Source organism: Pecten maximus, chromosome 15, assembly GCF_902652985.1.
Source record: "Pecten maximus chromosome 15, xPecMax1.1, whole genome shotgun sequence".
Lineage (NCBI taxonomy): Eukaryota > Metazoa > Mollusca > Bivalvia > Pectinida > Pectinidae > Pecten > Pecten maximus.
Genome location: NC_047029.1, coordinates 20,212,193 through 20,224,523, shown reverse-complemented (window position 1 = coordinate 20,224,523; position 12,331 = coordinate 20,212,193).

Genomic DNA, 12,331 nt, shown 5'->3' with positions numbered 1-12,331 from the left:
AAGGACGGCCTCCCGGGCGTGCGACATGCTTGCGTGTGGTGAGTGCGTATGTGTGTTTTGGGAGGCTGTGGTATGTTCGTGTTAAGTCTCCTAGTGATAGGCCGGAACGTTAGCTGATTTATAGTGCTACCTCACTGAAGCATACTGCCGAAGACACCCAGCAGCACACCCCACCCGGTCACATTATACTGACAACGGGCGAACCAGTCGTCCTACTCCTAATATGCTGAGCGCTAAGCAGGAGCAGCAACTACCATTTTTAGCTCGTCTCTTCGAAGAAGAGTGAGAGCTTATGTTGTCACTCCGGCGTCGGCGTTGTTTTTTCAAATGTAAAATTTTTGGTGCAAGTGTTGAAAGGCATAGTAATTTATGGTAATATGGTCCCTGTGGGGGTCAAACTATCCCCTGCCGGAGTTAAACTAAAATATTTTTTGGAGAGAAAAAAACAACAGATTTTTGAAAATGTTTGGAATTTTTGCGTTAAGTTTTTGGTGCGAGTTTTGAAAGGTATTAGTACACCACTTTACAGTTGTACTAGGGTGCTGATAATTGGCAATAGAGTTCCTCTGGGGTTAAACTATCCCCTGCCAGAGTTAATCTAAAAGACTTTTGTAGGAAAAAACCAAAATGTTCAAATTTTTGGACTTAGAATATTTCTGCGTTAAGTTTTTGCTTTGGACTTTGTGTTAAGTTTATGTTGTGAGTGATGAAAGGCATAGTAATACATGGTATTAGGTTCCCTGTGGGGGTTAAACTATCCCTTGCCGGAGTTGGGGGGAAAAGCACATTTTTTAAATTTTTGTGCAAATGTTGAAAGCTATTATCACATCACTTTATGATTGTACTAGGGTGCTGATATTTGGTAAAAGAGTTCCTATGGAGTTGCACTATCCCTTCTTGGGTTGAAACTGAAAATAAAACAATGTGAAAATGCTCACAATAGACAATTTATACCGGTCCACATTTTTCAAGGGAGACAACTCTCATTAGGATAATATTTTGTCAAAAAATTGAAGAAATGTGTCCATAAGCAACTACATTTGTATTTAATATATTCATTTAATCTACAACAGCATAGCTTGGCTCCCGAATGTTTGTCAATAAATAATTTATGCATATTGGTAATGGTTTTGAAAATTGCATGAATTTACAAAACATAATCTGATCAAGTAAACAATATAAAAATGATAAATGCAATTTGCGAAACCATTCCAATTAATATATTTTAATTATTTATTGACAAACATTTGCGAGACGAGCTATGCTATTTCTCAAACAGCTCTTGTTAAAGACTCGGCTAGGGGACAGAACCCAAAGCCTTCCTCACAGCGGCGACTAAAGTCCAAAAGTGAGGCATTGTCAAGGGAGACATCAGGAAGAAGAAAGTTGTTCAGAAAGAAGAGAAAAGATAAGATCCCAGATTTTGTCGCCACTTACGATCCATGCAATAGGGGCAGCAGGTACAATTCTTACGGGATTTGATAGGTACATCACTGGACAGTCTTGCTTTGTTGTTGGCTTCAGGCAATTTAGTTGTTTGTCTCCTTTTTTGCAAGGAATTCAAAACGACCTGTTCAGACATATTGCTGTGTTCGAAATGTAAAAAGGCTATTGTCGAGTATATATTCCCTCACGAAGAGGGCGAGGGGGGTTATAACGATACGTTCGCACGGGGACAGGTGGATTCGTACGCTCGTATTCACCTTTCGTAAATTCTCTAGTAAGTTCCTTTTAAACGGATATTGATCAAACTTCGTATGATCGATAAACAATGTGTCAAAATTAGACACAAGCTACTCTGCTTGTATTGATACAAAATATGTCGTCGCTCAAGCATTTTCATTTTTTTTATCAGATTTCATCGATTGGTCAAGTATGAGAATAATATTACAAAGGAAATGATGACAATAAACTGTTACGTAGAAAAAAAATAAAACAAAATGAAAATGTGTTTATTTCGCAGAAAACGCTCTTGCAAATTAATCAAATCAAAGATTATCAAGCTAAGTCGGTACATAAGGACATACATCTAAATGTGATAAAGTATGTCAATGTTTGACCCTGGTAAGTGATAGTCAAACCGCATTCTGGTCATAATATACGAAATATTTACCAAAGAATTGTTATGTCAGCAACCTACAGCCAATAATCGCATTCATTGTTCATTGCCAATGGTCTGTGGTCCGGACAATATAAAAAGGCACGTACATCGCACAAGCTTAGGTAAAAGCTTTCATTCTACGTGTCACCCTCCTTTTATAGGTATAACTATCACGTGGTCAGAAGATACGAATTCAAAATGGCAGAAAACATAAAATGAGGTAAGATATTGAAAATATTCATAGCATATGTTTTTTATTGTAGCGAGCATATGTCATACTATAATCACGACATATCCACACCTCGTGTGTGCTGGGACAGTTTGTAGTTATCCGTAACATTCTGACCAAAATTTCGAATCGAAAGGATTCCACTGACGAATTCGATTCAAAATTTTGGCCAGAATGTTACGGAAATCTACGGGCTGTTCCAGCATACATGAGGTATGGATATGTCTAAATTATAGTATATGATATGATCGCTACAATGAAACGCCTGTATAATGAGTAATTTTAGTGTCTTACCTCATTTTATGCTTTCTACACTGGTGGCCTCCATTTTAAATTCGTATCTTCAGATCACGTGATTCCCCTCCGTGACTATTGTTTTAAAGGAAACTTTTTTTAACATTGTTAAGTTTATATATAACCATAATATATTAGGGCGATAAATAGAGAATACATGGTCAGTGTCTTAAAATATAAGCTGTATTTTGGCGAGGGTAAAGAAAGACAAAAGTGGCGAGCCAAAATACAGCTTATATTTTAAGACACTGACCATGTATTCTATTTATCCTGCAACAATCATCGACATTTGACATTTAATTTAAAGATGTTCCTAAAATGTTCGCATGAACAATGTTGATTTCTGACGCTCTCTGGCGCACGAAAATATGCGAACAGCTGTTGACGTGAAACTAGGTCAGATGATGTACACTTTAAAGTATTCCGCGGGAAAAATATAGTTCCCGACATTTTCAGCTGAGTCAATGACTTCTTCGTCTCACTGAAATTAACATGACAGAAGGAAAAATGAACATAGCAATTTCCAACATTCATTCAAGTCATGCAGGGATATAATCAATTCCCCGACATATAGACATTCAGATTCTGGACATTCAGTACTGCCCCATAGAACATGGAGTTCATTGACATCTGTGATAGTGTGTTGTTTGTTACCGGATTAACGTTAATATTTGAGGAATTAGAACTTTCTGGACAAGGATTTGGACACGTGTTTGTACTGTGGTGGGTAGATAGTATATTGGAGTAATTTCTTTGTTGATTGTCAGTGATGGTACTGTAATTAATGTGGATTGGACATTTTTGTGCCCACTTATTTGCATAATGTCGGTTGGCGGTATGTTTTCATTTCTTGATTTTTGAATAAGATGTTTACGCGCACTGTGGTTTGTGAGTTTCTTATGTGGATCAAGTTTTCCCTTTATTGCCATTGTTTTCATGAGACTGCCTAGTTTCTTTTCCCCGATTTTCTGTTTTATGAACCATTTAACAGAACGCCCGTCTGTCAGTGGAATTGTCCTGGGGGCTATAAAACGGATCGTCCTTTCCAGAGAAGCCTTCTGGGCGTTTTTCTGAATATATTTTGTACATTTGTACCGGATCATTTTCGCCTCCATTTGAGAACATTTTTGGTGTAGTTTCCCTTGCGTCACATATGTTAACACCCGTTCGCGTTTTTGTCTGTCTTTCATTCAACTCTAAATATTCCTTTCCGTCGGATGCCTGTTTTGGAGTGACATCGCCCCATCTTAAATTGTAGTGCTCGCTGACCCCCCTAAGGCCAAAATGTATGGAATTGCCAGACAGTGTTCAATAGAGCCTCTGGTGATGATTTCGCTAAAATGTTTTTGCGATATAAAATATTTATTTCGTCGTCCGTGATAGGATCCGACTTGTTTACTTTGTTACCATTTCCTTGTTTTTTCAGCTGTTTTTGTTTTGCCGACAATGCCTCTCGCGTCAGACAGAATTCGTTGGGATTCCCATTCATGATTTTGTGACCGTATTTTTGTCTCTGTAATTTTCTGTCTACACTGCCTATAATAGATCTGAGAGAGGTAGGTTCATATTCGCCGCCGTCCTTTTTTCGGACTGCAATAACAAAATTGGCCAATACTGAATCTAATTCATCATATGAAATTTTGTGTCTCTCCACTCGTTCTTCATAGCTAAAAATTTCTTGACAAGAGCGATATCATGCAATGTTTTTTTCTTGGTATTTTCATTCTTTTGGTTTTCAATGAAACTTTCTATTTCTTTCATATCGATGTTTACAAATTGTTCATTATCTGGAGTTGTCTTGAATGGTTGCGGCAATTAGGGTTCTGATATAGCGGTGTTGTTGACGTCAATCATGTCCGAGTGCCCGTGTCCATGTTGGCGTTAATGCTATCATCATCGATCATATTGATAACAGCCATTAACTGAGGGTCATATTCATTTGGTATTTCTACTAAGTTCAGCCGCTGAGTCTCTGGAGGTGTAACATTGACGCTATCTAATTTTACAGTTTGACTGACAGAGGGTGTCGATTCATTGTTCACATATTCAACAACAGGTTCATGATTTAGATCTAATGATACTTCTCTTGGCATGTCAGGCTCTATATCAATTAAATCACAGAGCAATTCAAAAGTTTGCTGACTAACATCCATTTCGAAATTGTCATCTTCAATTTGTTCCTCAGACATATTGGCGTAGGTTGTTGTTTGTTTACTTCTTGTTGTTTGTTTGTTTGTTTGTTTGTTGACAGCGGTGACGTTAAGTTAGTTGAGCAGACGTCACGACGACGTCAAACACGTCACAAAGCAGATCAAAAAATGTACTAGATCTATTACAGATATAGATCTAATCTAAATCCTGCAACATGATGCTTTTGACATGAACAAACAACTTTACAAATATAAATAAAAGCAAGATGATATTTATGACATGTGTAATGCGTTTTAATTTTTTTTAACCGAGACCAAAGGTCAAGGTGTGGGTCATTCAAAAGTAGTTCCGTCTAGTCGAATTCATGCACGTGAAAAAATACAGCTGTTTTCCGTCACTGCCGTATACAGCAAAAATATATACGGTAGGTGTATTCCGACAATGCGGTGGCAGTTGCAGGATAAAGGATTGTGAATATCAAGGACGGAGTAGCTGTGTATAAAGCCGTTCTTCGTGTGAGAGTAATAGAATATCCGGTAAATCCAATAACTCGGTGTCGTCATTATTGGAATCCTTCATTGATGCATTGAATTGGTGAGCACTCACAGAAAATTCAACGGAAACGTAAAGTTGGGCACTAGCCCGCAGTATGTATTATTATTTCGTTTCGGACATGACGTGTGTCTTGCATGCATATTTCAACTTTTTGAATTTACATGATATGATAACTTGGTTAGTTTGGGATATGCTGTACTGGCAAAGATGTACCATACTGATGAATGTTGTATTTAGTACAGAATTTTAAATATCACTACAGTTTTGGAATAATTTAATGGTTTGTCAATTGTGTTGGAGTTATTCACTGCGGTGTTGCTATACTGGAAAATAAGGGAGCCAATTCATACGAGGACAAGATGTTAGCTAAAGGCCGGGTATAAACATCCATGGGCAACTGATAAAGGGCCTGTTTCCAGTAATGTTAATTCTCCATAGGAGCCTGCCCCCGTATAATTTCTTATCTAGCTCAACTACAGTTTTTTTCTTTTCCGAAGAATAATTTTACACCTTTCCGACACCCAGATTTCATAATGTCAGTGAAAATGTATTTTTATAAAGTTGTCATTTTGAGCATCAAAGACATAAGGTCGTAAATAAAAGAAGGTTATCTCGAAATTGTAATTCGCAACATAGTATAAATTTCTTTTGATAAATATTTCCAAAACATCGTGTTCATTCATAAAACATAAAACAAAAATTTTCTCGGATGAAAATGCACTTGCAGAGACACAATTATGAAGAAAAATGCCATAAAATTGCAATTTTCTCCCGTTATATAGTTTTGGATGCAAATTTCCATCACAAAATCGGATAGAGCTTTACTTGTTTCATATGTGTACCAAAAATCAGCTAATTCCATGTGGTGGAACGTTCTCATATCGCCGCCTGAATGTGGTTGTAAATTGAAAGAAAAGGGGAAATGAGTAACAACCTTGTCTGAAACCCTATTATATAGCTTATTATATACAAAATTTTATATTGAATATCAGAGCGGATATTTTCATGACAGTTTTATGATATCTAACGACTAAATAAACAGTATCGATATAAAGATTTACACTGAGGACACCCTGATACATGAATACTGTTCTATCTCAAGTTGTCCTCTTTTGAATTTTCTGATCGTGTGGCCTTGTACATTTATCCGTATCTTCTTGTCTTTGTCTATACGTTTACGGAATCATTGACTCGACGCTAGCTATTCTTGTCTCACTTTCCTTGTTTTATTGTCCCATCTCCAAAGCGTTGTGGCTCTGTCAGGGTTGGGACCCTGACTTGTCTCACTTTCTTTGTGCCTGCCGACCACGCCACATCGAATAGATAGATTATCCATATGAAATACTTTATTTTGTTCTAAGTAATCAATCAATTCTGCGCTTCTTGGAGGTATTGAATGTGATTTATTATATTGTCTTGTTATTTTGTGTAATTAGTTGTTCGTTATTTATCACACATTTTCGCATAATTGTACCAAACTACTAAGTATTAGCTGTTTACAGCAATCATCGGTGGCTTGCTATTTTGTTACTTTATCGACGCTTCATAAACCAATCGTTATTGTTTCAAGATGGAGGGTAAATGTGTTGGAGAAGGCTGTCAACTATACTTCAAGAAACGTAGTGGCAATAAGAACAGAAGTGCACGCAATGTAAATAGTCCACAATATAAATGGCTCCTAGATACGCTGGTGCAACAAGGATTGATGTCAGCAAAGGAACAAGCACTTATTTGCCAGAAGTGCTACATGAAGTATCTTCGGAACAAAAATCAGCCTGAACCTGAACCCGAGCAGAACCAGGAAATAGAGGAAGAAGACGACTCCCCGTCCCATATCCTGCCGTTGCTGACCCTTCATGATCTTTTGAATGGATCATCTTCACACAAAAAATGCTGTCTCTGTCTTGTTACCTTTGCAATAAATGGAACAAAATCATCAGTCTCACCAAAACGTGCAAGACATCACCTGATCTATTCACACAAACTGTGGTGTCCCACCTCATCCCGCGTCTGCTCCATTCACCTTATTGGTAACGACTACTGCCAGTGCCCAGTTGGAGAGAGAACGATGGGCACATCTCCAGTATCTTGTACTACCTTGGGTATTACAGGGCGCTGGAAAACCCTCGACCATTACAACCACAGGTGAAGAAATTCCGGCAACGGAGTGCATATGTCGAAAGTATGTTTGGGGCTCGATATGAAAGATCCCCGTTACCATGTGACTAACCAAACTTATAAATATAGGTATTATACAATCGCCCGTAGCTATGAACACTCCCGTAAATGCGAAAACTAACCAAAATCATAAGGAACACGTTTTGTTTGTTGTTCTGTCTATTTGTCAGCCAATGTCTTCAACCACGGGGACTTGTGAAGTAGCCATCTTGGATTTTTTTTATGAAAAAGTGTTTCTCTCACTTTTTTTCATATCTGTGTACATATTCTCAACATACCGAGCAAATACTCTCGTGTTTTTGTTAATTATCTAAAGAAAGTCGAAAATCGGCAATTCAACCATAGGCTAATTCAACCCAAGATTTGAAAATGTTCCACCACTTACATGTTGATGATTTTTCCTCTCATCAATAGCATATTACGTACTGTTTAATAGGATAAAAATTGGTTTGCATCCAACGCCCATAAAAGGGTGTATTCTCTAAAAACACAGTTTTTGTGTCTAAAATGTTATCATCGAAAATGGCATTTTTGAGATTGTTTCTTCCATAAAACAGCCAAATGGCGCGATGGAAACATGATTTTTTGTCACAATCATGCCATGAATGTATTCTTTACGGTGACCATCATTTGATTAGATTTTCATTAGTATTTTACATAACATGCACATTTTATCAACACTTAGACAGCTTCTGAAAGGTACAACTTTGAGGAGCCATAAAAAACAAACCAAGTGACCTAAATCTTTATACTTTATAGATTTGTGACCACAACGGCATGGGCAATGCACCACCAACAGGAAATTTGAATCAGAGAAGGGGCCATTTTGGAAACAGGCCCTTTCCTACGTCCTGTGACTAACAGTTCACAATTTGTCACTAGAATTTTTATCCAGTAACGGCCGACAAAGAGAAAGTACTAGGAACGGTGGAAGTCTACTTATCTTATTATTAATTAGTATAATTTTACGTAGTGTCGCCCTAGTTTTTAGTTTAAACATATTTTGTTGACATTAAAATAAGTTTTACTTACTTAAAAATGACTTCTCCCGTAATAATGACATAATGAAATAAATATACAGTAATCACGTGATGGCAATATACAAATATCATAAAGTATGATAAGATAAAGACAAGAAACGACAATGTAATTGACTTATCAGAATGTTTTATGAGATTCGATTTGATTTAAACATATTTTTATTGTTCAATATAACCAGGATAAGGCACAAGTTATCTCAACTTAGAAACGCCTTCTCCCAAAATACATTGTATATTTATAACATATCTACAATAATATAAACTATCACCAATTAAGTTTTCTAGAATTAGATATTTGTTAAGAAGAGGAGAGCTGAAAAGTCAGGAAGAAAAAAAGAATAACAAAAAAAAGGGGGGGGGGGGGGGGGGGGGGGGTATATTGAAGAGAAATATTCTTAAGTGACCTTAGAACCGATTACTATTTATAATATAGGTCTGTACGGATTTAAAAATATATCCGTTTTGCTCGTCTGACAGGTTTGGAGAACCACAAAGAACAACATTGATTGTGACATTACAATATGGAGAAATGTTGAATAAAATTTCACGTCGTCTTCTATATAATATACATTCTAATTAATAATGCACAACATTTTCACATTCATTTCCACATTCACATGATGGATCATTAATTATATTAACTCGAAATAAATCATATTTTAAACTGCTACAAACATGTCGCAACCTTGTATGTAAAACATTTAACTTTCTGTTTCCTACATGATAAAATAAAAGCAACGCGTCAAGGCTGTGTTGGATTTTAGATTTAAAACAATTGAATGATGGTTGCTCTCTGACATCGATTGGTAAATTATTCCATAGCCTAACAGTAGACGGAAAAAAAGATTCATAAGAAATGGGTAATCTATAATTTTGGACAGTGTAGTTTTGGTTATTTCTGACATTATACATATTACGCTCCCCTACTCTTGGAGGAAGTAGATTACTTAAATAAGAAGGAGTTAGATTATTATGAAGTTTATACATAGTGAAAGTTTCTTTAATTTTCTTCTTTCTGATAATAGTTGAAGTTGGGATTCTTTATATAGAGATTGTTTACTAGAAAAAGAAGGCATGCCTGTGATAACTCTTGCTGCTTCTTGTTGGACTTGCTCGAGCTTGTTTATGTCTGTCAGAGAACAACCATCCCATAATTCACATGCATATTCTAATACTGGCAGCACAAATACTTTGTATATCCGCAATAGTGTCTTTTTATTCAACAAATATTAAAATTTTCTTAATACCGATATTTTTTCATACAAGCTTTTTGGATTTCTGATACATATATACTTACATGTATTGACCAGTCTTCACACTAAACTGATGAGCGACAGAGCGAAGTTATAATGATTATAAAATGTTGACAAATATTGAACAAACTTTTCACCAAAAACGATAACTCGCTTAATTCGAACACTTTTTTTTCGTTTTTTCGTGGTCCCGTCGACTTCGAGTTAACGAAGTTCCACTGTATATGTAGAGACCACTTTGCATCTGAACTAAAAGTTACACCTAAATGTCTATGGTTTTCAACACAATTCAAAATTTCATTTCCAAAAGTAAGTTGCATAATTGGCACGTTTTTAGAATTTGTTATGAATAATACATCAGTTTTTTTGTGGGTTGAATTTAGCAAGCCAGTCTTGGGACCATTGATTAAGTTTCTGTAAGTCACTATCTAAAGATCGTTGAATATCTACACAAGATGATGAAGAAAAATCAAGGAAGTATCATCGGCAAATAAACGTGAAACACTAGTCAGATTATCAACAATATCATTTATGTAAATTAAAAACAAAATTGGTCCCAAGACACTTCCCTGAGGAAGACCTGCATTTGTGGAGCCTTGATCAGTATATACATTTTTACTAAAACTTGTTGCTGCCGTCCCGATATATATTTTTTTAGGTCACCTGAGACGAAGTCTCAGTTGACCTATTGCAATCGCCTTTTGTCCGGCGTCGTGCGTCGTGCGGTGTGCGTCGTGCGTCGTCCGTCGTGCGTCGTAAACAATTTACATTTTCAACTTCTTCTCAAAAACCGCTGAACTAAATTCAATGAAATTTTACAGGAAGCTTCCATGGCTGAGGGTGAACCAAAATTGTGAATTATATGGTCCCCACCCCCCAGGGGCCTGCGGGGCGGGGCCAAAAAGGGTCAAATTGACTAAAACTTCAAAAATCTTCTTCTCTACTCTCAGATATGGTAGAATCAAATACTCTTCATAAATGGAAGGGTCTTCAGGTGCTTTACCAAAATTGTGAATTTCATGACCCTGGGGTCTCATGTTTGCCCCTGGGGAGGGGGTTAACTTTACTATAGTTTATATAGGGAAATCACATTTTTGACTATTATTTGTTGGATTTGTATTGGAATTCATTCTAACTTGTATCAAATTATCAGCATGGGATGACACTTTGATGGTATGTACATGTTGGCCCTAGTTGACCCCCAGGGGCTGGTGGGCGGGGCCAAAAAGGGTCAAATTGACAAAAATTTCAAAAATCTTCTTCTCTACTCTCAGATATGGTAGAATCAAATACTCTTCATAGATGGAAGGGTCTTAAGGTGCTTTACCAAAATTGTGAATTTCATGACCCTGGGGTCTCATGTTTGCCCCTGGGGAGGGGGTTAACTTTACTATAGTTTATATAGGGAAATCACATTTTTGACTATTATTTGTTGGATTTGTATTGGAATTCATTCTAACTTGTATCAAATTATCAGCATGGGATGACACTTTGATGGTATGTACATGTTGGCCCTGGTTGACCCCCAGGGGCTGGTGGGCGGGGCCAAAAAGGGTCAAATTGACAAAAATTTCAAAAATCTTCTTCTCTACTCTTAGATATGGTAGAATCAAATACTCTACATAGATGGAAGGATCTTAAGGTGCTTTACCAAAATTGTGAATTTCATGAACCTGGGGTCTCATGTTTGCCCCTGGGGAGGGGGTAAACTTTACTATAGTGTATATAGGGAAATCACATTTTTGACCATTACTTGTTGAATTTTTATTGGAATTCATTCTAACTTCGTTAACATATCAGCTTGGGATGACAGTTTGATGGTATGTACATGTTGGCCCTGACTGACCCCCAGGGGCTGATGGGCGGGGCCAAAAAGGGTCAAATTAACAGAAATTTTAAAAATCTTCTTCTTACAGCCCAAATAAGGTAGAATTAAATACTCTTCACAGATCGAAGGGTCTTAAGGCGCTTTACCATAATTGTGAATTTCCTAGCCCTGGGGTCTCGCGTTTGCCCCATGGGAGGGGATAAACTTTACTATAGTTATAGGGAAATCACATTTTTGACTATCATTTGTTTTATTTGTTTTGAAATTCATTCTTTCATTCAAATTTACTGAAATATTTCAAAAATCAGGTGACCGTTAAGGCCCATGGGCCTCTTGTTAACCAACGTAATAGATTACCTCTAATACCATATGCTTCTAATTTAATCAATAAAGCCTTGTGCCATACACGGTCGAATGCTTTTGATATATCACAAAAAAATAAGACAGGTGTGTTTTTTTCCTCAAGAGAACAACATATATTATGGTACATTTCTATTAGTTGGTGTACTGTAGAATGACGAGACATAAAACCAGATTGTTTTTCATAAAATAAGAAGTTATCAAGGAAGTAATTATAAATATACTTGAACACTACTCTTCCGAAAACTTTACCGATACATGATAACAAAGTAATAGGGCGATAATTGGACACCACATGTCTGTCCCCCTTTTTAAATAAGGGTAAAACAATTCCTTTCTTCC